Source organism: Neoarius graeffei, chromosome 8 (genome assembly GCF_027579695.1).
Source record: "Neoarius graeffei isolate fNeoGra1 chromosome 8, fNeoGra1.pri, whole genome shotgun sequence".
NCBI classification, from domain to species: domain Eukaryota; kingdom Metazoa; phylum Chordata; class Actinopteri; order Siluriformes; family Ariidae; genus Neoarius; species Neoarius graeffei.
Window position 1 is genome coordinate 27,672,725 of NC_083576.1, and position 22,583 is coordinate 27,695,307.

At 40.3% G+C, this 22,583-nt stretch overlaps 1 pseudogene; it reads right to left on the minus strand.

Moving 5' to 3' along the window:
* Window positions 1–19,579, minus strand: part of LOC132889874 (uracil phosphoribosyltransferase homolog) — a 48,127-nt pseudogene extending 28,548 nt beyond the window's left edge.
* Between the last annotated feature and the right edge of the window lie 3,004 nt (window positions 19,580–22,583).

Sequence of the window (22,583 nt, forward strand, 5' to 3'; positions counted from 1 at the left end):
TATGGCTCAGGGTTGGATTATAAAAAAATATCCCAAACTTTGAATATCTCACGGAGCACCATTAAATCCATTATAACAAAATGGAAATAATATGTCGCCACTACAAAGCATAAAAGAGAAAACCAGCCACCAAAACTCACAGACTGGGTAAGGAGGGCATTAATCAGAGATGCAACAAAGACACCAAAGATAACACTGAAGAAGCTGCAAAGATCTACAGTGGCGATGGGAGTATCTGTCCATAGGACCACTTTAAGCCATACACTCCACGGAGTGGGCCTTTAGGCTGCTGGGCCATAGAAGGTTCACGCTGCATGCTGCACGCTACACGTTCACGTGAAGAACCGGACCCTGGGCCATTAAACTTCATGCTTGGATGTTCACGTGTTGCGTCTGTTCTACTTTGACCGAGTAACCAACAATATGGACTCTTCGGATGACGACGATTGCCTCATTCTGCTTTTACTGAGACAGAGGAAGAGAAAAAGGAACAGAATTTGGAGCCGAGAACACTTCCTTCTGAGAGAAACCCGTGGTGAATTTCACCGAACATTCTATAATCTGCTTGACAATCCCGATGAAGAACTATTTTTCAATTATACCATTCAATTATATTTTTTCTGAAGTTTTCCCCTGAAAGCATAGAGTTATCTCCCTAGACCCGTTCTGATTGGCTGGCGCGGCGGTGACCGCATGCATTGACTGGAATTTCCGTCTTCACGCCTAGAAAAAAGTGTGCATGTTCATTTCACGCGTGAAGTGTGCAGCGTGCAGCGTGCAACGTGAACGCCGTTCTATGGCCCAGAGCAAGTCATGCTACGTTTGTCCACTTTTCTTTACACGCGTGTATCGTGCAGCGTGCAGCATGCAGCGTGCAGCGTGAACCTTCTATGGCCCAGCAGCCTTATGGAAGAGTGGCCAGAAAAAAGTCATTGCTTGAGAAAACACATTTGGAGTTTGCCCAACAGCATGTGGAACGCATGGAAGAAGATTCTCTGGTCAAATGAGACTAAAATTGATCTTTTTGGCCATCATGGGAAACGTCATGTGTGGCGCAAACCCAACACCCTGAGAACACTATTCCCACAGTGAAGCAGGGTGGTGGCATCATCATGCTGTGGGGATATTTTTCATCTGCAGGGGCAGGAAAGCTAGTCAGGACTGAAGGAAAGCTGGATGGCACTAAATACAGGGCAATTCTGGAGGTAAACCTGTTTGAGTCAGCCAGAGGTTTGAGACTGGGACAAAGGTTCACGTTCCAGCAGGGCAATGACTCTAAATATACTGCTAAAACTACACTGGAGTGGTTTAAAGGGAAACATTTAAATGTCTTGGAATGGCCTAATCAAAGCCCAGACCTCAATCCAACTGAGAATCTGTGGCATAACTTGAAAATTGCTGTGTACCAACGCAACCCATCTAACTTGAAGGAGTTGGAGCAGTTTTGCCTTGAGGAATGGGTAAAATTCCCAGTGGCTCAATGTGCTAAGCTAATAGAGACATACCCCAAGAGACTTGCAGCTGTAATTGCAGCAAAAGGTGGCTAACAAAGTATTGACTTTGGGGTGAATACCTATGCACACTCCAGATTTCTGTTTTTTTCATCTTAATTATTGTTTGTGTCACAATAAAAAACTATTTTCACCTTCAAAGTTGTGTAAATCAACTTCTTGTGTAAATCAAATGGTTGTGTAAATCAAATGGTGCAAACCCCCCCAATCCATTTTGATTCCATCTTTTAATGCAACAAAACAGGACAAACACCAAGAGGGATGAATACTTTTGCAAGACACCAATACATGTGTGTGTGTGTGTGTGTGTGTGTATATGTTTAACACTTTTCTGAGTCACTTCATAATTACATGTTAACTCTCTACTTCTCAGCTCTATGACTTTATATCTTCTTTTAATTGACTTTTATTAAACATACCTGCTAAACGTACAAATGTGTATTGAAATAAATAACATGGTGCTGTCTAAACATTTTGTGTTTCTCTCTCCAACACTGAACCAAACTAATCTGATGATCCCAACAGCAGGTCAAAGAGTACATGGTAAATAGATGTTCCTACCATCCCAGGAAATGAATGACGAGCACCAATGAAGACATTATTCACTGTGGCATCTGACTTTGAAAAGCGCACAACGGTTAAGTGTATTAATGTCCAACATAAACCACCCATTACGCTGCTATTTCAAGGGCCTATCCTTGTGCTATTCAGCACTTTGTGCCTAACTGGTGGGCCTGTATAATTTCCTTGTGAGGCCTATAATTATCCTGGGTGGCTGAACAAGCTGGAAATATAGAATGAGAGTTCCAAAGGTCAACTCAAACAAGTAGCTAGGTTATAGTGATCTGGGATTTTAACAGTGTTGTGGAAGGTGATGTGGAAATTGCAGTTGGAAAAACTCTCTGTGGCAACATGGGAAAACTAATTGGATTGGATGCTATTATGACTGTATTTTGGAAAACTAGGGTTGGGTATACATAGTTTGCACATGACGTCACAGAGTCGGGGATTCCCTAGTGGCGGCCATCTTGTGGGTCAAGCTTACCGTACGGGTCACTGAGCACACATTGTAACGCATGAGTACAAAGTCTTCAAAAGAACCCAAGCAGGCTATTTAAAGCTAGCAATGGTGCACACCTGTTGTATTCACGGCTGTCGTAATAGGTCAGATGATGACGTCAAGCGGAGCTTTTATGGAATTCCCACTGTACGGGAGCACGAAGGCAAGCAAACAAAGAAACTCAGCATACAAAGGAGAAATCTATGGCTTGCGAGAATCAACCGCAAGGATTATCAGCCTTCCAAACACAACAAAGTCTGCTCCGATCATTTTATAAGTGGTAAGTTGTTTAAATAAACAATCAGTTGTGTTTAAGTTTGTTTTTGGAAACCAAAACATTGTGTAAACAATCTCTGGAGAATGCCTAACTGGAACCACTGAGTGTACGTTTACATTGTAATGTACACTTAATATCGCTCATTTGTCACGTTTCTATTTGACACTTGTCACTTCACTCACGCAAGGGTCATTTTTGAAAAACATTTTAGGTCTATTCTGTATGATTTGATTTGTGTTTAATCAAATTACGGTTGCATAACATTCAACAGTCTATTTAATGCTAGAATATATAAAGTTGTATATATCAGACAGCCTTTAAAGTTTGATGAAGCCAGTTTCAGGCTTTGGAGCAGGTTTTGGCAGTTTCAGGCTTTGGCAGCCCTGCATAGTCACTTGAAAATGCATCTTTGTCCACTTCGTAGGGGTCAATTCCCCCAATCAAGGCCAGTTTGGCTGCATACCGTTGTCGTGAGATGTCGTCTAATGTATCTATATACTTCTGTTTGCTTGATTTTGCCGACATTGATCTTTATTTTAGAAAACTGACTATATAACTTCATAAATTCATCCGAGATAACATAGCCGGTAATGGCGATGGTCCGTTTTGTTTGACCCACAAGATGGCGGCTGGAGGGCTTTCCCCGGAATGCCGTGACGTCAGTGAAAACTATGTATAGTTTGAATTTTTTTTATTCTGATTCTGCTAATCAAATATGGTTCTTATTGATTCCCCATTTTGATTCCAAAATTGTAAAAATAGATAGATAGATAGATAGATAGATAGATAGATAGATAGATAGATAGATAGATAGATAGATAGATAGATAGATAGATAGATTAAAAAAAGGCCAAATGTTTACATAACAAAAATATCTTTATTAAGCATTCACTGAAGATTCACACTGTTGTAATCAGGGGTGTTTCTAGCTATTGAAAAGACCAGGGGCTAAGTCACGTTTTCCTGGGGCTTGTATTTTTAAGGTAGATTGCCATAGATAGGTTGTGGAAGTTATATCTAACTTTACAAGAAATATTATCACTCATACACATTCAAAGGTTATATCACCTTTATCTCGCCTAGGACGGAGTCCACCGGGGGCAAGGTTTTGTTTACAGTCGGGTTTGTTTGTTTTGTAAACGATGTTACGGGAAAATGGCTGGACCAATCTTCATGAAACTTTCAGGATAGATGGGCATTGGTCTCAAATAGAACCTTCAAAATTTGGGGTGGGGGTGTCATCCGGCCAAAGTCAAGGTCATGATGACCAAAAAGGTTAAAAAAAAAAAAGCTCTGAGCTCAGACTGCAGGAATGCTGCCTTGGAAAGACTCCTCCCACAAACACGCTGATTGGATCACTACCTCCTTCATTTGCATACACTGCTGTCATTGGATGGTTTCTTGGTTCGTTTACATACGCAAAAGAAAGGGTTTTGGCCATGCCCACTTTTAAACGCCGTTGACAAAATCTTCCCCACTCTGTTGATTTATTAGAAATATAAATTATAAATAAATTGAGTAGACTAAAGAAATCACTTTTGACATGTTTATGCTTATTATAGAGGGAAAGTGCGTTCCGCTGAGCTCTAGCGCCTGGCCATTTTCGGGAAATAAGAGTTTCGGTCATGGCGACAGCGTGTATGTCAGTCTAGGTTCAGAGGTTTCAGTTTCGAAAACTCTCAGAGGTAAGAGTAGAATAATATAAAAGTACAGACACTTGGTATATTTTACTTTTGTGATTTTTAAATTGTTCATTTTTGGATTACGCTTCATTTTTGTGGCTACTGCCTCATAGAGTAAATATATGCTATATTTATATTATCTCTCCATGCTCTCACAGAAGGCGGTTGCATTTCTCTGCTCTCCTCTCCCTTATTTTCCCTGCTTGTGCTCCTCGGTCTCGTCTCGTCTGTCTATACTTTTGAGAGACTCTCTCCGCACTGCTCTCCAAACTAAAAAATCATGGAATTGATAAACTGGTCTCTTAACGAAATTGACACAGTTTTCACGACGAGAAGCCTGGGTTCAGGGGAACCCGCCTGTCCTGCCGGAACGTTCGTGGCTGGATACACAATGGATGCGTGGGAGAGGTGGCGGGTCATGTGCCTGGCGATTCTTTCTGTGGAGGACATTGAAGACATCTACCTATTCAGAACCATGATTACAGGACTTTTGCTGATTGGATTAGGCATTGCCCTGGTTTATCGAGGAAATCAGAAAACGGTGACAGCTGTTCAAAGCCCCATAAAGCTGCCCGACATGATTGAAGCAGTGGGCAGAGCTGTCGGCACTCAGACTGTGGCTATTCAGAACTTGAACCACAACATGGATGACATCATGGAGAAGCTTTCGGCTTTGCAAAGGAAATGGATTGATTTAGAGACCAGAATGGACAAACGGAGTGGTCGTGTAAAAGAATGTGTCTACTCGCCCCAAGACCAAACAATCCCAATCTTATCTGCTTTCGGCTCCCTCAGACAGCACTGGCCTCGGCCAAGGCCGTTGCTGGGATAACATCTCCCCCTGAAGGTCACTGCTGTGAGACGCTCTCGCATTCCTTCCCTCACTTCCTGCGGTCGCCGCTTTTACCCCCAGTGTGACAAGCGGGTGCACGACCAGCGCCGTCATGGCTGCAGGAACGGACGGCTGCTTGCTTGCGCTGGGTTACCTTTACCTCCTCCCCTCCCCCCCCTTACCCCCACCCCTGATCGCCCCCTCCCCTCTCCCCCCTCCCCTCCTCAAGTCCCGAGTTTTCATGTTGTAAAGTGTACTTGTGTTATTTTGTGCTTATGTGCTGAAGTGTTTTTTTAATGTTCCCACACTGTACTCCTCACAGGAGCATAGTGTGGGGGTTGCTTTTTTTTCCTCCTCTCTCCTCATGTTACTCTGTATTTTTCTTTTCATCCCTGTCTTCCTGTCCTGTCTACTCCCCCTCTGTCAATTGTGTGTATGTGTTGTATGTAAGGACAGGTTGATGGTCAATTTCGCTGGTACCTGTGACTAGTGACAATAAAGGGTTCATTCATCATTTACTGTATGGACATGGTATCAGAAAACAATTTTATTTATAAGCAGTAGCCACATGTACCCACAGGGTACTTATTTTTTTCGCGATATCTTCCTTCATATTCATCATAAGTGCTACCGGGCGAGGTTTGTTTTGCCTGGCAACACTTGAACCGAATTGTTTTCGGTCAGGTTTGTTTGTAAACAATATTACGAGAAAACGGCCGGATCAATCTTCATGAAACTTTCAGGATGGATAGGCATTGGTCTCAAATAGAACCTCCAACATTTTGGGGGGGTTCATCCGGTCAAGATCAAGGTTTGTGTAGCTACTGCTTCATACAGGAGGTGGTAGCCACTATGTCATCATGCTGTAAGAATGTAACAATCGCACAGTACAGTGTATTCTGATTGGCTGAGAGCAGCAGAGAATCAGAATCAGAACCATGTTTACTGGTCAAGTAATGTTCGCACACAAGGTTGAGGTCAAGGTCACCAAAAAGGTCAAAATCGTTTTTTCGCGATATCTTCCTTCATATTCATCATAAGTGCTACTGGGCAAGGTTTGTTTTGCCTGGCAACACTTATTACTGATTTTTGCACTGCTCTTTTTAAATTTCACTTAAAATTCACTTCAGTTTCTGTCTCCTAATTAAGTTATCAACACCCAAATTGTCTCAGGAAACTGAGGCATGTGTCACTTGACTTAAATATCACTAGTAAAATTTATCATTAGTTTAATGAAAATATATCATTTCTCACTCGCATATCTCTCCTTTAGGACCACAAAGACAAATTGTAATGTAAACTATTATATTACAACATTCAAAATCCTAGATGACATCCAAGTCAGTTGTTTTCTATTAATCTCCTTTTTTGAGTGTGAAAATACCAGGGGCTATAGCCCTGAGTGATGGGGCCCATATGACACCACTGATCTCTAGTGAACTAGCCTATGCCAGCTAATGTTTTTGACACTATTTAGAAAACAAATATCCATAAGCAGACACTTTTTAAGTCACAGCAACGACCTCACGTTAACAGAACGTTCTGCACTTTTGCTTGCTAACGTTTCAGGTAACGTGTGTTTTAAATCTGCACCACTGATTTGTGTCATGAAATGAGCTCTTTATCTCCTTTCTGCCGCGAGCAATGCGAGTCTTATTTATTAATAGCAAGCCTCGCAGTCGAAGCATCCAGCGTCAATAATAATAAGTTCAATTTACATAGTGCCTTTCACAAAACCCAAGGTTGCTTTACACTTATAAATAAAGTCCGTCCACCAAATAGGAGGCCAGGATGTCATTCCAATGGTGTAGCAGCCACAGTCCCACCAAAAGGTGCACAAAACAAGTCCCACACCGCCAGCACAGCCGCTGTGACCCCGCCGGCAACATCACTCGGAACACCATGTCATGGATCCACAAAGCGAGCACAGAAGCACCGCCACACAGAGCGCTGGTATGTCCCAAACCACCTGCACAGCCGCCGCGACGCCACCGAGCAACGTCGCTTGGAACACCACGCCAAGCATTAGAGCGCAGAGCGCTGGACAACCACGATGTTAAAATGAGCAACGAGCTCACTGCAGTCCATAGCAAGGAGCACAGGCATCACCCACAGTGAACCAAGGCCTGGAGGGAACCGACGCCCAAAACTGGGTACGGAGCTTCACCACAACCGGCGGACAAAAACACTCAAACAAAAGCAAACATCAAACTACACACACACAAAAAAAGAGAGAAAATAAAATAAAAAGCTCCATGTGTGATTGCACTGTGATGTCATGATATCAAGAACATTGGACATTCAAACCTGTTTGTGTTTGAACCTGTACTGTCTGTACAAGTTGGCAAAATATAATGTTAGGAGATGATGTCAGAAAATAATAAATTGCATAATTATTACTATGATTACTATTGTTATTTTTAGGGGTGATAAAATTACATTTAGTGATGCTAGAGCACCCCTAAAAAGGGTCTAAACTCACCAATGGTTGTAATGTTAGCTATGCATGCTAGCTTGTATCTGAAAATGAACATACTGTTGCGTTGAAGTGTTATGTAGTCATGTAGACAAGTCCTGGCAGATAGCTATGTACTTGCTTGCAGGTATGCAGCCTTTGTTTGCAATTATTAATGGTTATCGTGTTTAGGAACTGATAAGCAGAAATGAAAATTTTTTACAGGTGTCCGGTACTTGGCATTTTGGATTCGGTTCGAATTTGGAACCGAGTCCTATGGAAAACATTGGGAAAACAAATATACAGTACTGTGCAAAAGTCTTAGACACATGTAAAGAAAAATGCTGTAGGCCAAAAATGGCTTAAAAATAATTAAATGAAATGTTTCAACATTAAAAAAATACTATAAACAGCAGTAAGCCATAATAAATGAAACAGTCAATATTTTGTGTGAGACAACCCTTTGCTTTAAAAAAAAAAGAAAAAGAGTAACCTCAGGTACAGTGAGTGCAGTTTTATAAGGAAATGAGCTGCAGGTTTTACTGAGCATCTTGCAGAACCAGCCACAGTTCTTCTGGACATTTTGTCACACTTGCTTCTTAATTTTGCAGCAACACCTTCATTATGCCTTCATTATGTTTGATTTTTAATCTGAAAAGTGGTCTCTTATGTAACATGCTGCTCAGATACAAACTTTTTTTTCTGTAACATTTAATTTTGTGCTGAAAAATGAACATTTGGAACTCAAATGTTTTTGCACTGACTCAATAATGTAGAAGTCATAAAATAGAAATCTATAACAACGTTTGTATAAAAAAAGGGTGTCTAAGACTTTTGCACAGTGCTGTATATTTGACCAAAACAACCTTTTTTTTAAATAAACTTATGCTGCTTTCTAACCTTGCCTGCAAAGATCATGTTGAGTAAGGAGCCTATTTAACAAATACAGTGGTATAATCCATCACTGTGCCTACATGTTTAAAGCAGATACGCAGAACCTTTATTTTTAAATAAATTTCTGAGTGGATAGTATCTCCATTCTTGGCTCTTGTATGCTGCATAAATCGGAATAAAATATATATTTTTGAGAGTTAAAATTGACAACAAAGTTGGCATTTGAGCTGCGCCGCTGAGCCAACCAGCCCTGAGTGCGGGACATCACAGCAGGAACTGGTTTTAAGGCCGAGGCCTTTGACAGCTATAGACCAAAGTCATATAAATAAAAATTTATGGTGAAAGTAAGAAATACCGTTACTGACTTGCTCAACTAAGATTGATTTGACTTCATTGATTGTGGGTTGACTCTCATTAAAACAGGATAGGTGTTATAACTTATGCAACATACATGTACATGCATGTATTTTCACTGATAAAACATAAAAGGCTAATAAATAATCAGATGAACTGAGACAATCACATTCTGAAGCAAATTAAATAATCTTATACCGGTAACTTAAACACACAATACAAGTTACATGTGTTAATCTAAATGCAGGTAAACAATGTGCTGTTTTTGTTGTTTTGTATCCAAATGAGAGTTGCAGTTTACCCATCTGTGTTCTCGCTTCTTGAAGGCCGATCTTGTGGTCAATTGTTTTGAAACAATCTGACTTTCAGTTGTTCGTTCAGTTCTCCATTCATTCGCTTCTTCCACATAAGGGTGAGATGACATCAATATCCAGTTTAGAAATCAGATGGCTGCGCCACTCATTCTCCATTTTCTCCATACGGAGTACTCCACCATTGCTGCTCAGCTCAGGCAATTACTAAATTGCAGGCAATTGCTGCTTTGCAACAATATTTATTGTTAAAAGTGCTATACAAATAAACTTGACTTGACTAAAACCCGGGACAGAACGGGACGTCACTGGTTTTAGCAACAACTGCGGGGAGGTCACTGCCTGAGCGACATGTCACGTCCCGTTCCATCCCAGGTTTTAGCACCAATCCTCAGCTCACTCTGGGAGAACTGGTGCAACTGAACTTACTTTCCTTTTAAAAAAACAAATAAATAAAATAAATACTTTCCTTTTCTTGTTTCTTTTCCTTTAATTATTGGTACTGCACCCTCTTTTCATACAGGCTTATAGCCAATGCTCTTCAACAGATCAGAGATTTTGTACAAGTCTTCAGTAAAATGTGCAGAGCAGAGGAGAGACCACTTCACACCCGATGTGCCCGTGAATTTCTCGCAAAACGCGTCCAAATCTTTGCAGTTTGAGCATTCTTGGGTCATGAATGCAACATAAATCCACCTTCTGCCATGTTGCTGCAGCAGCCAACAACACATCTACATGGCATGGCAATAAATTAGCTTAAAATGGAGCATCGGAGTTGCAGTCAGCTCTGTGTTTTAGTATAGCGGAAATGGCGATGAAACCGATAGACTATCTGCTGTGACGTTACAGACGTCAAGGTCATTCACTCAGACTGCTACCTATATGAATCACCTTAATCATAAAAATTACTATATTAGATTTATTGTTAACACTTAAAACTATTCCTGTGCCGTTCTTGAGGTCTCAAGGCATCTATAAACAAAAGTAAGGCCATGGCTCTGCGTATCTCCTTTAAAGGTGTTGGACAGCTGTGTACTATAGTGAAAGAGACATAATTCAAATTACTTTGGTTTGTCATTTTGACCACCAATATCTGATCAGTACAAATGTTTAAATGCTAAAAAAAAATTCAGAACAACTCACTGAATTAATCCTTGATTATCCGTGACAACATTGGTAACTTGAACCGAGATCAATGGAGTGAAGAGATAACAATGACACTTGTGTTTTAAATGCTGCGATTGATATTTACCTCAGGCAGTGAGACAGAAAACCGATGTGAATGTTGCTGATAATCAAAGTGATAACTTGCTGTTAATCTTTACAATTGGGCAGTAATGTTGTTTTTCTATAAGTGGATTAAATGCAATGTAAAGGTGGTTGAGGCGTCTAAATGCAATTTCCTCCTTTTTTAGTTTTTGGGGGTCTAAGAATTGTAGTTTTCAGCATTATATACAGTGAATACATTTGTCAAAATTTGACAAGCGTTTTCCCAGACCGCCTCACATGATGATGATATTCACAGTAGTGAATAAGTTGGAGGCAACAGGTTAATAGCATATTATGTATAATAGTAGTTGCAGAGAAAATGTCCCAGTAAACAGGACAGGATTGTTCTGCAGTAGATCACTGGATCGACCAGGACTAGCTCTACACTCCAAAGCTGGTACCGTGCCTTCACTGACTTGCCCTAGCTTTGTCCTAGAGGGAATCTCTGCTAACTTCAGCTCAGTTGGAAGTGTTAAGCTTTGGTAGTCTGGGGGATCATTTCAACATGACTGTAGACTTCAGAAGCAGATTAGAAGCAGATCACAGAAAGCATTAAAATATGTAATCTTTAAAATGCCTAACAATTGAAGGATAAGAGTTTCCAAACATACTCTAAACTGTTTCAAGGTTGTGTGTGTCCTGTGCTTGATTATACTGCTGGTGAGAGGGGTCTTAGAAAGCTCTCTATGTGTGAATCAGTGCGAATCAGTGCAAAACAGTGCCAAAATATTTTTTGGGGGGTATACATAAATATGCACCAAAGTTAGCTATAGTGGGGGACATGGGCTGGGAATCATGTGAGGTTCAGTGGAAGATATGTATAACTCAGTTATGGAATCGGTTACTTGATATGGAAGAAAATAGGTTGACAAAACAAATTTATTTGGGATAAACAGATTATTGGTTCTTGGTCTAAAAATGTGTACACACTGTTCGGCAACTCTGGGTTTGGTGAGGGTTTTTTTTTATAATGAAAAACATAACATTTGTTTGTTTAGAGAATCTGTGTTTACTCAGAACAAAGGACAGTGGGCTGAGCCAAAATTGCATACTTTTACGATGATAAAAAATTTAATATGGTACAGAGAATCATGTTATATGCAATTTGTCAAATAAATAAACAAACAAATATCTATATTTGCCCAACTGAGATCTGGTATTTTACCTCTGACTGTGGAAACTGGATGATAGGTGAATCTAGAAGAAGTAAAGCAAATTTATTTTCGAAATATGAGTTCCATTTTGCTTTTTATTGCCCGTTTTATTATGAACTTCATGATGCTCTGTTTTGTAAGATGATAAACTGATACTGATCTGGTAAATATGGATGATGCACAAAGACTGAACTGGCTGTTCACATATGAAACATATAAATTAGCCCGATACCTGGGGAAATAGGGGGGAAAAAGCTCTTTATCCAGCCGATCTGTAACAGTTATAGAGTTGTAGATATGTAACAGTTTTGTATGCGAATACATGGTCAGAAATAGGGGTACAGTAGGAGTCCATTTCTGTCCCCAAGGTACAATTGCCACTAATGTACCCCCTAGGGCTCATTATTGGACTTCAAGGTAACTGTGTGTACATTTTTAGGGCCAAAAAGGTACATATATGTTCCCAAGAAGTATATAAAGGGCACTGCCCCAGGAAAAAGCCACTGTACGCCTAAAAGTACAGTAATGTACTTTATTTTCTGAAAGTGCACTGTATTTAGAATTTCTGCTTTCTCTGTGTGTGTGTGTGTTTTTTTTTTTTTGGTTATCATCATCATCATCATCATTTTACTACATGCCTTATATGTGCAATACCAGAAGATGATGTATGTTTTGCAAAGTGTGGGCGTCTTGTAATCCTAAGTGGGATGGGTCAAATGATTGGCATGACACAGAAATAAAAAATAAAGTAACTGACTAAACTATGCTCAAACGTTCTTCCTTTATTCTGCTACCAAATTAACAAGCGAACTAGTCTGCAAGCCCATATGACTCATATGGATGTAGTCTGAAGGACATTAACACTAGTGAAATAATTTCATCTTCAATGTTCCTCCAACAAAGAGCAAGTGTGTGTTCTGCTCTACACTCTACTCACTCAAGTGCAGAACTATGTACGATACAGTGGTGCTTGAAAGTTTGTGAACCCTTTACAACCCCGATTACTAAAAAGTTGGGACAAAGTACAAATTGTAAATAAAAACGGAATGCAATGATGTGGAAGTTTCAAAATTCCATATTTTATTCAGAATAGAACATAGATGACATATTAAATGTTCATTCAGTTGGTCATTCTATTTTTGTGTCAGTAAGAGAAATTAGTAGGCCATTTTTATGATCAGAAATCACAGACTCAAAATTTAAAAAGCAAATCATGTTTCTCTTCCTTCTTTGTAAGTCAAAAATTTGACAGATTCCAATCCGCGCGAGAGGAAGAGCAGACGCCAACCTGCGCGAAAGGAGGCACAGATGCCAACCCGCGTGAGAGGAGGCGCAGACTCCAATCCGCGCGATAGGAGGAGATTTGAAATCTGTGCAAGCGAAGCTAATTCCAATGCAATCTGAAAACACATGAAGTAGACTATTTTTGTTCTGGCAGGTAATGGTGGCCCTTTCCACTGGCTACCACCAAAAGTATATTTCAGACCTGTGTGAAACACTGTTTACGTCACCACCAGTAATGTCACAACCATTCACATGTTAATCCAAAGGTTCCAATTCCTACTAGAGTCATGGCAAAAGCTTATTGTTAATATTAGTAGGTCGCCAAGGGATAGATTAACAGTGTGGGAAATAAGGAATTTTAAGCAGACTGTTACAGGACAGAGAAGTCTGAAATGTTGTCTGTCTGTCCAAATTTCAACCTGTCTGAATGCGGCCAGGGGTCTGGGGCCCACCTTAGGGCCCCAGAATCTGAAGGACTTTAGATGCCTGGAGATGGCTTCCCAGCTATTTCCAGGCACATTTTTGTGATCTTCAAAGGCCAAATTACAAGAATTTACAAGAATTAATTAATTAATTAATTAATTAAGAATTAATTTACAAGAAAATGTCAGAAGAATCAAGAAAGACATGCTTAAAGTTATACCCAAGAAAACAGTAGTACACAAAGGTCAGTTCCGTGTCTAGAAAAAAAGTATGGGAGGCAAGGGTGTTCCAGTTGGTTACAACTTACTGGTACTCATATATAGGTACTATAATAACACTCATGAAACATTGTCAACAATGACTATTTTTTATGCTATGTTAATAATAAGTCTATAAGAACTTTAGTAATTAATAATACAACAATTCTTACATCATAGAATTAAAATTTTGAGTACGAGATTCCAAGTAACTTTGTAAAAAATTAATTTTAAAATGACTCAAAACTCGACATGGTAATATCATTTGGCATTCATCTGCTGGACTAGAACTTAGAAAATAGAGGTAAATAAAAACTCTTAAAATATAAATCTACATCCTACAAAGCATATGACTATGACTGCCATTCTTATTATTGTAATGTGAGGGTTCAATATGTGGTGGTTGGATCACTCTTTAGGAGAGGAAACAGCAGGATGGAGACGGATAACTTTCTCAAGCAGCACTTTACTTGTTCCACACTTCATAACAACTTTACTTTCTTCTTCGCACTTCTCACGTGACTGAACTAACCAATCAGAAGCTAGAACTTAACCTGAGGTAAATGTGAGGGAATCAGAAAGGCAGATTCAACAGACTATCTTAACTGACTTAAAGATGCGGTTGTAAATATTTAAACATGTAAATATGTAAATAATAAATATGTAACATAAATATGTAAATAGTTAACTAATGTGAATTATAACATTGTAAATGCCTTTTTAATAAATTAACTCAAATATAAATTATATTAACTTCTGAGCCTTACAACTGTCAAATATGAATTAACTTAACTTACATTTCGAATGAAAAAAATTAATGCACATAATAATAACCATTGATTGGTTGTTTGGCACTTAACATAATGTACACTGAATTCTTAATCAACCGACTAGATCAATCAGATACTGTCAACCCGAAAACACTAGTTCAACTGCATTGTGCAATAAAAACAACAGTCAATACTGAGTGTATTATTGTCTTACTTAGTGTGCCACTTGGGGAAAGGGAGGTGCCTGTAAATTTTGGCAGGGCTAGGACTTTCGGTGACCAAGTTATGAATTTTTAAATCCCCACGCGCCTGAGCAGCTGGAGCTAGGACTCGTACTAAAGTTTTCTGTGAGCTGCGCTCTGCTGCTGACATCGGATCAGGCTGAGCCTGGGCTCATTTGAAAGGTCTTGGGGAGGGGGACGTGCCTGTAAAGTTTGGCGGGGTTAGGACCATCGGTGTCCGAGTTATGAATTTTTAAAGTCAGGCCTGCGGGGCCTCCATTTCACAGGCTATATTACGATATAATGTATTCTCCCAGTGTAACATTTGGAAGAAAATTGGAAGTAGATTAGACCTATATCTTTACAGTTTTTCATGGGCCATCCAGTTTGATACTTTTGAAATACAGACGGACAAATTCGAATTATTTTTTATCGGCCATCCAGTCCAATGCTTTTAAAATACAGATGGACAAATGCAAAAATTACCAGTCCGCCAGGCTGGGCTTATTTCCCACACTGGATTAATGTTTCAACTTTACTGCTGATCCCATTCCCACACGACACAATTACAGCATAAAAACAGTCAATAAACTGTTTTTGACTTGGTCATTCCAACACCTTGATTTATTCTTTCTTTAACCATTCAGATGTTGATTTGCTGGTCTGCTTGGGATCATTGTCCTGTTGTCCAACCAAATGTCAGCCCATGTTAAGCTACTGAACAGTGAGTGACACATGGCTGCTAATTATTCTCTTTAAGATTGTAGAAGATGGAAGGGTATACTTATTTTTCCCCCACCTTGTTTCTGAATGTTGGCTTACTTTTTTTGGAAAAAATTACATGTTGAAAACTGTAATTTTTTTTATTGTTCTCTGAGGATATTTGTTTGTTTATAGAAGATGGTGAGGACCACATAACTGTTATTTCAGCCTCGATAACAAAACAAACAAACAAACAAACAAACAAACAAAAAACATAGAATTGAAGGAGGGTATGCTTTCCCATGGCTGTATAAACAGTTTTAAAAGCATGGCATTCAATAATAAATAAAGAACTTTAGTTGTTAATAAAGTGTAGTCGTATAAGAGGAATAAAGCACTTTTGGACATTACTGGAAAATAATCCACTTCAAACTCATCCTGCTGTTGATTATTTTCCGATATCAGCATGTTCCAAAACGTTTCATGCCTTACATAATTGAAAATGTTTACAATTTTTCTAATACTGTGTAATTTTAAGATATATAAAGCTACACTCAGAAAAAGCTAATTTTGTATTTGAACTGTATTACATGCTTATATAATTATTGCATACAGTAAATCTGACCTGTATTTAATACATATAACAAGAGCATATAAAACATATCTCATCTCATTATCTCTAGCCGCTTTATCCTGTTCTACAGGGTCGCAGGCAAGCTGGAGCCTATCCCAGCTGACTACGGGCGAAAGGCGGGGTACACCCTGGACAAGTCGCCAGGTCATCACAGGGCTGACACATAGACACAGACAACCATTCACACTCACATTCACACCTACGGTCAATTTAGAGTCACCAGTTAACCTAACCTGCATGTCTTTGGACTGTGGGGGAAACCGGAGCACCCGGAGGAAACCCACGCGGACACGGGGAGAACATGCAAACTCCGCACAGAAAGGCCCTCGCCGGCCCCGGGGCTCGAACCCAGGACCTTCTTGCTGTGAGGCGACAGCGCTAACCACTACACCACCGTGCCGCCCCCATATAAAACATTTTACAAAAATATAATTTGGTGATTATAAATTGCTAATATAATAATTAGTGCATATACTAACACACACACACACACAGTCAAGCCGGAAAGTCTGCACACCCCTTTCACCTTCTCCATGTTTTATTACATTACAGACTTATTCTACAATAGATTGGGTTCATTTTTTGTCACAAAATAGCCCAATGACAAAGTGAAAGCAGGTTTTTAGAAAATATGCAATTTCATTTTACTGACAAAAATAGGCTATTTAGGGGTTACATATCTGTACACACCCTTAGCCTAATACTTGGTTGATGCACCTTTGGCAGCAATTACAGCTTCAAGGCGTCTTGGGAAAGAAGCTACGAGCTTGGCACACTTGTTTCTGGACAATTTTGCCCATTCCTCTTGACATAAACTTGCAAGCTCTGTCAGGTTGGATGAGGAGCATTGGTACACAGCCATTTTCAGCTCCTTCCACAGATGTTCAGTTGGCTTCAGGTCTGGGCTCTAACTGGGCCACTCAAGGATATTCACAGACTTTCTCTGAAGCCACTCCTTTGTTCTCTTGGCTGTGTGCTTTGGGTCGTTGTCATGTTGGAAGTTAAACCTTCACCCCAGTCTGAGGTCCAGAGCGCTCTGGAGCAGGTTTTCTTCAAGGATCTCAGTGTACTTAGCTGCATTCATCTTTCCCTCTATCAGGACTAGTTGCCCCATTCCCGCTTCTGAAAAACATCCCCACATCATGATGCTGCCACTGCCATGCTTCACTGTACGGATGGCATTAGCCAGGTGATGAGCAGTGCCTGGTTTCCTCCAGACGTGGCGCTTGGTATTCAGGCCAAAAAGTTAAATTTTGGTTTCATCAGACCAGAGAATCTTGTTTCTCATGGGTTAAGAGTCCTCTAAGTGCCTTTTGGCAAACTCCAAGTGGGCTGTCATGTGCCTTTTACTAAAGAGTGGCTTCCATCTGGCCACTCTACCATAAAGGACTGATTTGTGGAGTGCTGCCTGGATGGTTGATCTTCTGAAAGGTTCTCCCATCTCCACAAGAATACTCTGGAGCTCTGTCAGAGTGACCCTCGGGTTCCTGCTCACCTCCCTGGCCAAGGCCCGTCTTCCCCTATCGCTCAGTTTGGCCAGGCCTAGGAAGATTCTTGGTGATTCCAAACTACTTCCATTTATGAATGATGGTGGCCACTGTGCTCTTTGGGACCTGTAAAGCTGCAGCAATTTTTCTGTACCCTTCTCCAGATCTATGCCTTGCCTCAATTCTGTTTCTGAGGTCTGCAGATAATTCCTTTGACCCCATGAGTTTGCTCTGACATGTACTGTCAACTGTGGGACCTTATATAGGCAGGTGTTGCCAATCCCCAATCATGTCCAATCAATTGAATTTACCAAAGCTGGACTCCAATTAAGTTGTAGAAACATCTCAAGCAGTAACAGTGGAAACAAAATGCACCTCAGCTCACTTTTGGGTGTCATTAAAAGGTGTGCACACTTGTGTACATATAATATTTTACATTTTGATTTTTAATAAATTAGCACAAATGTCTAAAAACCTGCTATCATTTTGTCATTATGGGCTATTTTGTGTAGAATTTTGTGACAAAAATTAACTCAATCCATTGTAGAATAAATTTGTAACGTAATAAAACGTCGAGAAGGTGAAAGGGGTGTGTGTATGTATAACAATGCAATTATATACTGCAATTGTAATTATGAGTAAAACTGTATACTGTATTTGGCTTAGATCTTGTGATAGAGCACATAGTAGTAGTACACATGCATTTAAGGTGTTTTAAAGCTATACACAGAAATCTGCTTGAAATGTTTCATTATGATGGCAGTGACATACAGTACTGCGCAAAAGTAGCAGAAAAATGTGTATGTCAGCAAAGAAATTTGCATGTTACGTAATGGACCACTTTTAAGACAAAAAAACCCCACAATGTCTGTCAGGTTTTGTTCACAGTAAAAGAATTAAGAGGGGGACAAAACTGTTCCTTATAAAACTACACAAAGTGTACCTGAGATTGCTGATGTTTTTCCTTCATTTTCTAGACCACTTATCTGCGGCTCAGGGTGAGCTGGTGCCAGTCCTAGCTGACATTGGGTGAGAGGCAAGGTATACTCTGGACACCCAGTTTATTGCGGGGCTAACACAAAGAGATGGACTGCCATTCACACTCACAATTATGAGCAATTTAGAGTAGTCAGTTGAACTAATCCAGAAGTCTTTGGACCATGGGAGGAAACCAGAGCACCTGGGGAAAACCCATACAGGCACAGGGAGAACATGCAAACTCCACACAGAAAGACCCCTATTGACCACCAGGTATGAACCTACGTAGAACCTTCTTGCTGTGAGGTGACAGTGCCGCCCTACTGAAGTTTTTGTCAGACCAACATGGACTTTGTTTCGTTACTGTTTGCTGTTCTACTGTACATCTGGTTATTATTTAAGGCATCTTTGCTTACATGTGCCTAAGATTTTCTGGACAGTACTGGATGCAAGTATAAATAGTATTCTATGTAAATTGTGATCTACAAATTTGTTTGTGTGGAGAACAAGCGTGTAACTATTTCACCACTAACTTCAAAGAACTTCACTGTATGTAGTACTGTAGATTATATTACTTAGATATTGTACATGCTTGACTCTTATCAGTCTGTCAGCACAGAACACAAAGTCCCCTCTACTTGTGGTTCTATGGGGAACACATTAAAATATTAGAGCAATACACGTGTGAACTTCAGGGCAGGTATAATCCAGGACATGGCTAAAGCTCACTTGTCTCTGATTATGGTCTGTAGTTCACGATTTGGTCAGTGAGGGGTAAAAGCTTCAGCTGGATCGGGGGGTCGCTGTTTACTGCAGCTTCACTCTCTTTCTCCAGCGACTCACTGTCAGAATCATCGCCATTGGCAAACCGCACTTGCTTCATTGTGTTCTGTTCACAGTTAAGGCTAATTTATGCTGACAACGCAGTCCTCGCAGACGGTGTCGCAGATAGCGTCTGCGTAGCCCCCCCACCTTCGCAGACGCTCTGCGCGCACCTCCCAAAAATTGTGACCACCGCAGAAGCCTCGCAGACAGCGTCGCAGACAAGAGGGCTCTGATTGGTCCACTCTACATCCGCTGTACACGCACTTCCGCTTCCCTACTTTCCCGGTTTGTTGTTTTCACGACCGCCATTTTTAAAAACACGAGCGAAGACGGAGCAGCACGAAGAGCGGTTGATCGAGGAAGTACGTACATCTATACGACTCCAGTTCTAGTCATTATAAGTAACCGGAGGATAAACACTCCACTAACCACACCCACCAACTACTCCTAGAGATTTCGCGACTTCGCGCCCCCTTGCGTTGTAGCGGTGAATAACATCGCGCACGCCTATTATTCCCCGCTCAACGATAAATTACAACTGTCTGCGAAAAGCTGTCTGCGAAAGCCTTGTCGCAAGAGCATGCAGAGGCCTTTACTGTCACATGCAACCTGTTGATTATGACAAGGCATGTAATAACTATAACTACATCTAATTATAAAGTGCAATCAAACGGGTGATTCGTCACACAATTCTTCTGCAACACGTAAACTAAAACAGAAATGGACTACATCTCACACAGAAGCAGTACGTGACACCACTATCTGCGCTACGACTTGTTTTGGGCAAAACAAAACGTCACATCCGGTCACAGCCTTTAGTAGTTGCTTCGGTGCGTCAAAGTTGCGTATATTTGTGCAGACTGAGTTTTTTTTTTTTATAATTCCTGGAAGGAAGTGCACACTATCATCACACCAATTTGCACCGAGATATAGTTATTTTTGCATTAAAAATACATTAATCTTATTCTGACTGGAAAGGCACACTGTAAATAGCCAGGTGTATTGACGCAGTTTATGTGCAGAGGTGTGTGAAAGTTGAGTTACTTAAACGCACCATTCATCCAAGCTCAGTATTATATTTACATTAAAAATCGATTAAGAAAGGAAAATTCACTTATAAAAATGTTACACAGAGTAATTAATTAGAAACTGTCCGTTTAAACTTTACTAGTGGCTAAAACAGGCAAGCGGTAGGGGAGAGCGGGGTAATGTGAGACACCCCCTGTATCTAGGCAACGGAACACAATTGTGGTCATGTGACCATTATGTTTTCAAGCCCCTCCCATTCCCCCCTTGCCAGGAAGGTGAAGTTGGTGCTGTGGTATGTTTTTTTCACAAAAATGTGTTTTTTGCATGTAAAAGTACATTTTCTTGCTATGAACTTAACTATTGTGTCAAAGCAAATTGATTCAGGTAGAAAAACTTATATCATACATGTTGATGAACTTCCAACATATAAAACCATGTGATTGATGCTAGTTGAAAATTAGCCTGAATTGCTAGAGATGTTGTTTTTTCTAAAATGGTGGCTGTGGGGTTAAGTGAGACAAATGCTGTGGGGTAAAGTGAGACACTCTCACTTTACCCCACCATGAAGCACAAGTTATGTTTAGTCTTAAACATATTTAGTGTAATATTACATTACATATGTTTTAGTTTTAATGCCATAAACATTGTAGAAAAGCCATCATGCCAAGAAACTACACCAGGAAGACAACCTGGGGCCAAACACCCCTCGCAGAGATGGAGAGTACAGCCGCTGAGGTCATGCAAGGAAAGAAGTCCTTAAGAAAAGCTGGAAGGGATAGAAATATTGACAAGACAACCTTACAAAGATTCATAAAGAAAAAAGAGAAAGGGGAAGTAAAATCAGTAGCTGAGGCAAAGAGAATATTCACAGATGAGATGGAGGAGGAGCTTGCCAAACACTTGAAACAACTAGCGGACCAGTTCCATGGCCTTGCTCTAGTTAAATGCCGTGAACTGGCATTTGAATACGCAGAGAGAAACAATATCCCTGTCCCTGCTATCCTAACAGATACTCCTGAGAAGCAGACAATAGAAAAGGCTTAAGAAGAGAGACAAAAGAAACTGGCAAGGAAAAAGCAAAATAGCAAAGAAAAGGGGAAACAGAAAAAGAAAGCACCCAAAAGGAAAATCAAAGATAGCAGCTCTGAGGAGAGTGATGTCCCTGTCCCACTTGATGATGAGAGCTCTGAGGATGAGAGAAGTGATCCTGGAAACACAGATCTGAACGTGGGTGACTTTGTCCAAGTTAATTTTGCAACCAAACACAGGAGACAAACGTAACGCAAACCATGCCGTTACGTTGGCATGGTTGAGAAAGTTGAGGATGACGAAATACTTATACAATTCCTCAGAAGAATCCAGGGAAACAAGAAACAGTGGGAGACCCACGTTTGCTATAAAAGAAAATGATGTGGCACATGTTCCTAAAGGTGATGTGGTGAAGAAGCTGCCTCAACCTAATAGGCCTGGAGGAACCATACGGAGAGAGCAACTCTTCACCTTTCCCTGTAACCTTCAGGGCTGGAATGTAGAGTAGGCCTTGTTATGGAGTATGAGGCTGATGTTCTACAACCCCGATTCCAAAAAAGTTGGGACAAAGTACAAATTGTAAATAAAAACAGAATGCAATAATTTACAAATCTCAAAAACTGATATTGTATTCACAATAGAACATAGACAACATATCAAATGTTGAAAGTGAGACATTTTGAAATTTCATGCCAAATATTGGCTCATTTGAAATTTCATGACAGCAACACATCTCAAAAAAGTTGGGACAGGGGCAATAAGAGGCTGGAAAAGTTAAAGGTATAAAAAAGGAACAGCTGGAGGACCAAATTGCAACTCATGAGGTCAATTGGCAATAGGTCATTAACATGACTGGGTATAAAAAGAGCATCTTGGAGTGGCAGCGGCTCTCAGAAGTAAAGATGGGAAGAGGATCACCAATCCCCCTAATTCTGTGCCGAAAAATAGTGGAGCAATATCAGAAAGGAGTTCGACAGTGTAAAATTGCAACAAGTTTGAAAATATCATCTACAGTGCATAATATCATCAAAAGATTCAGAGAATCTGGAAGAATCTCTGTGCGTAAGGGTCAAGGCGGGAAAACCATACTGGGTGCCCGTGATCTTCGGGCCCTTAGATGGCACTGCATCACATACAGGCATGCT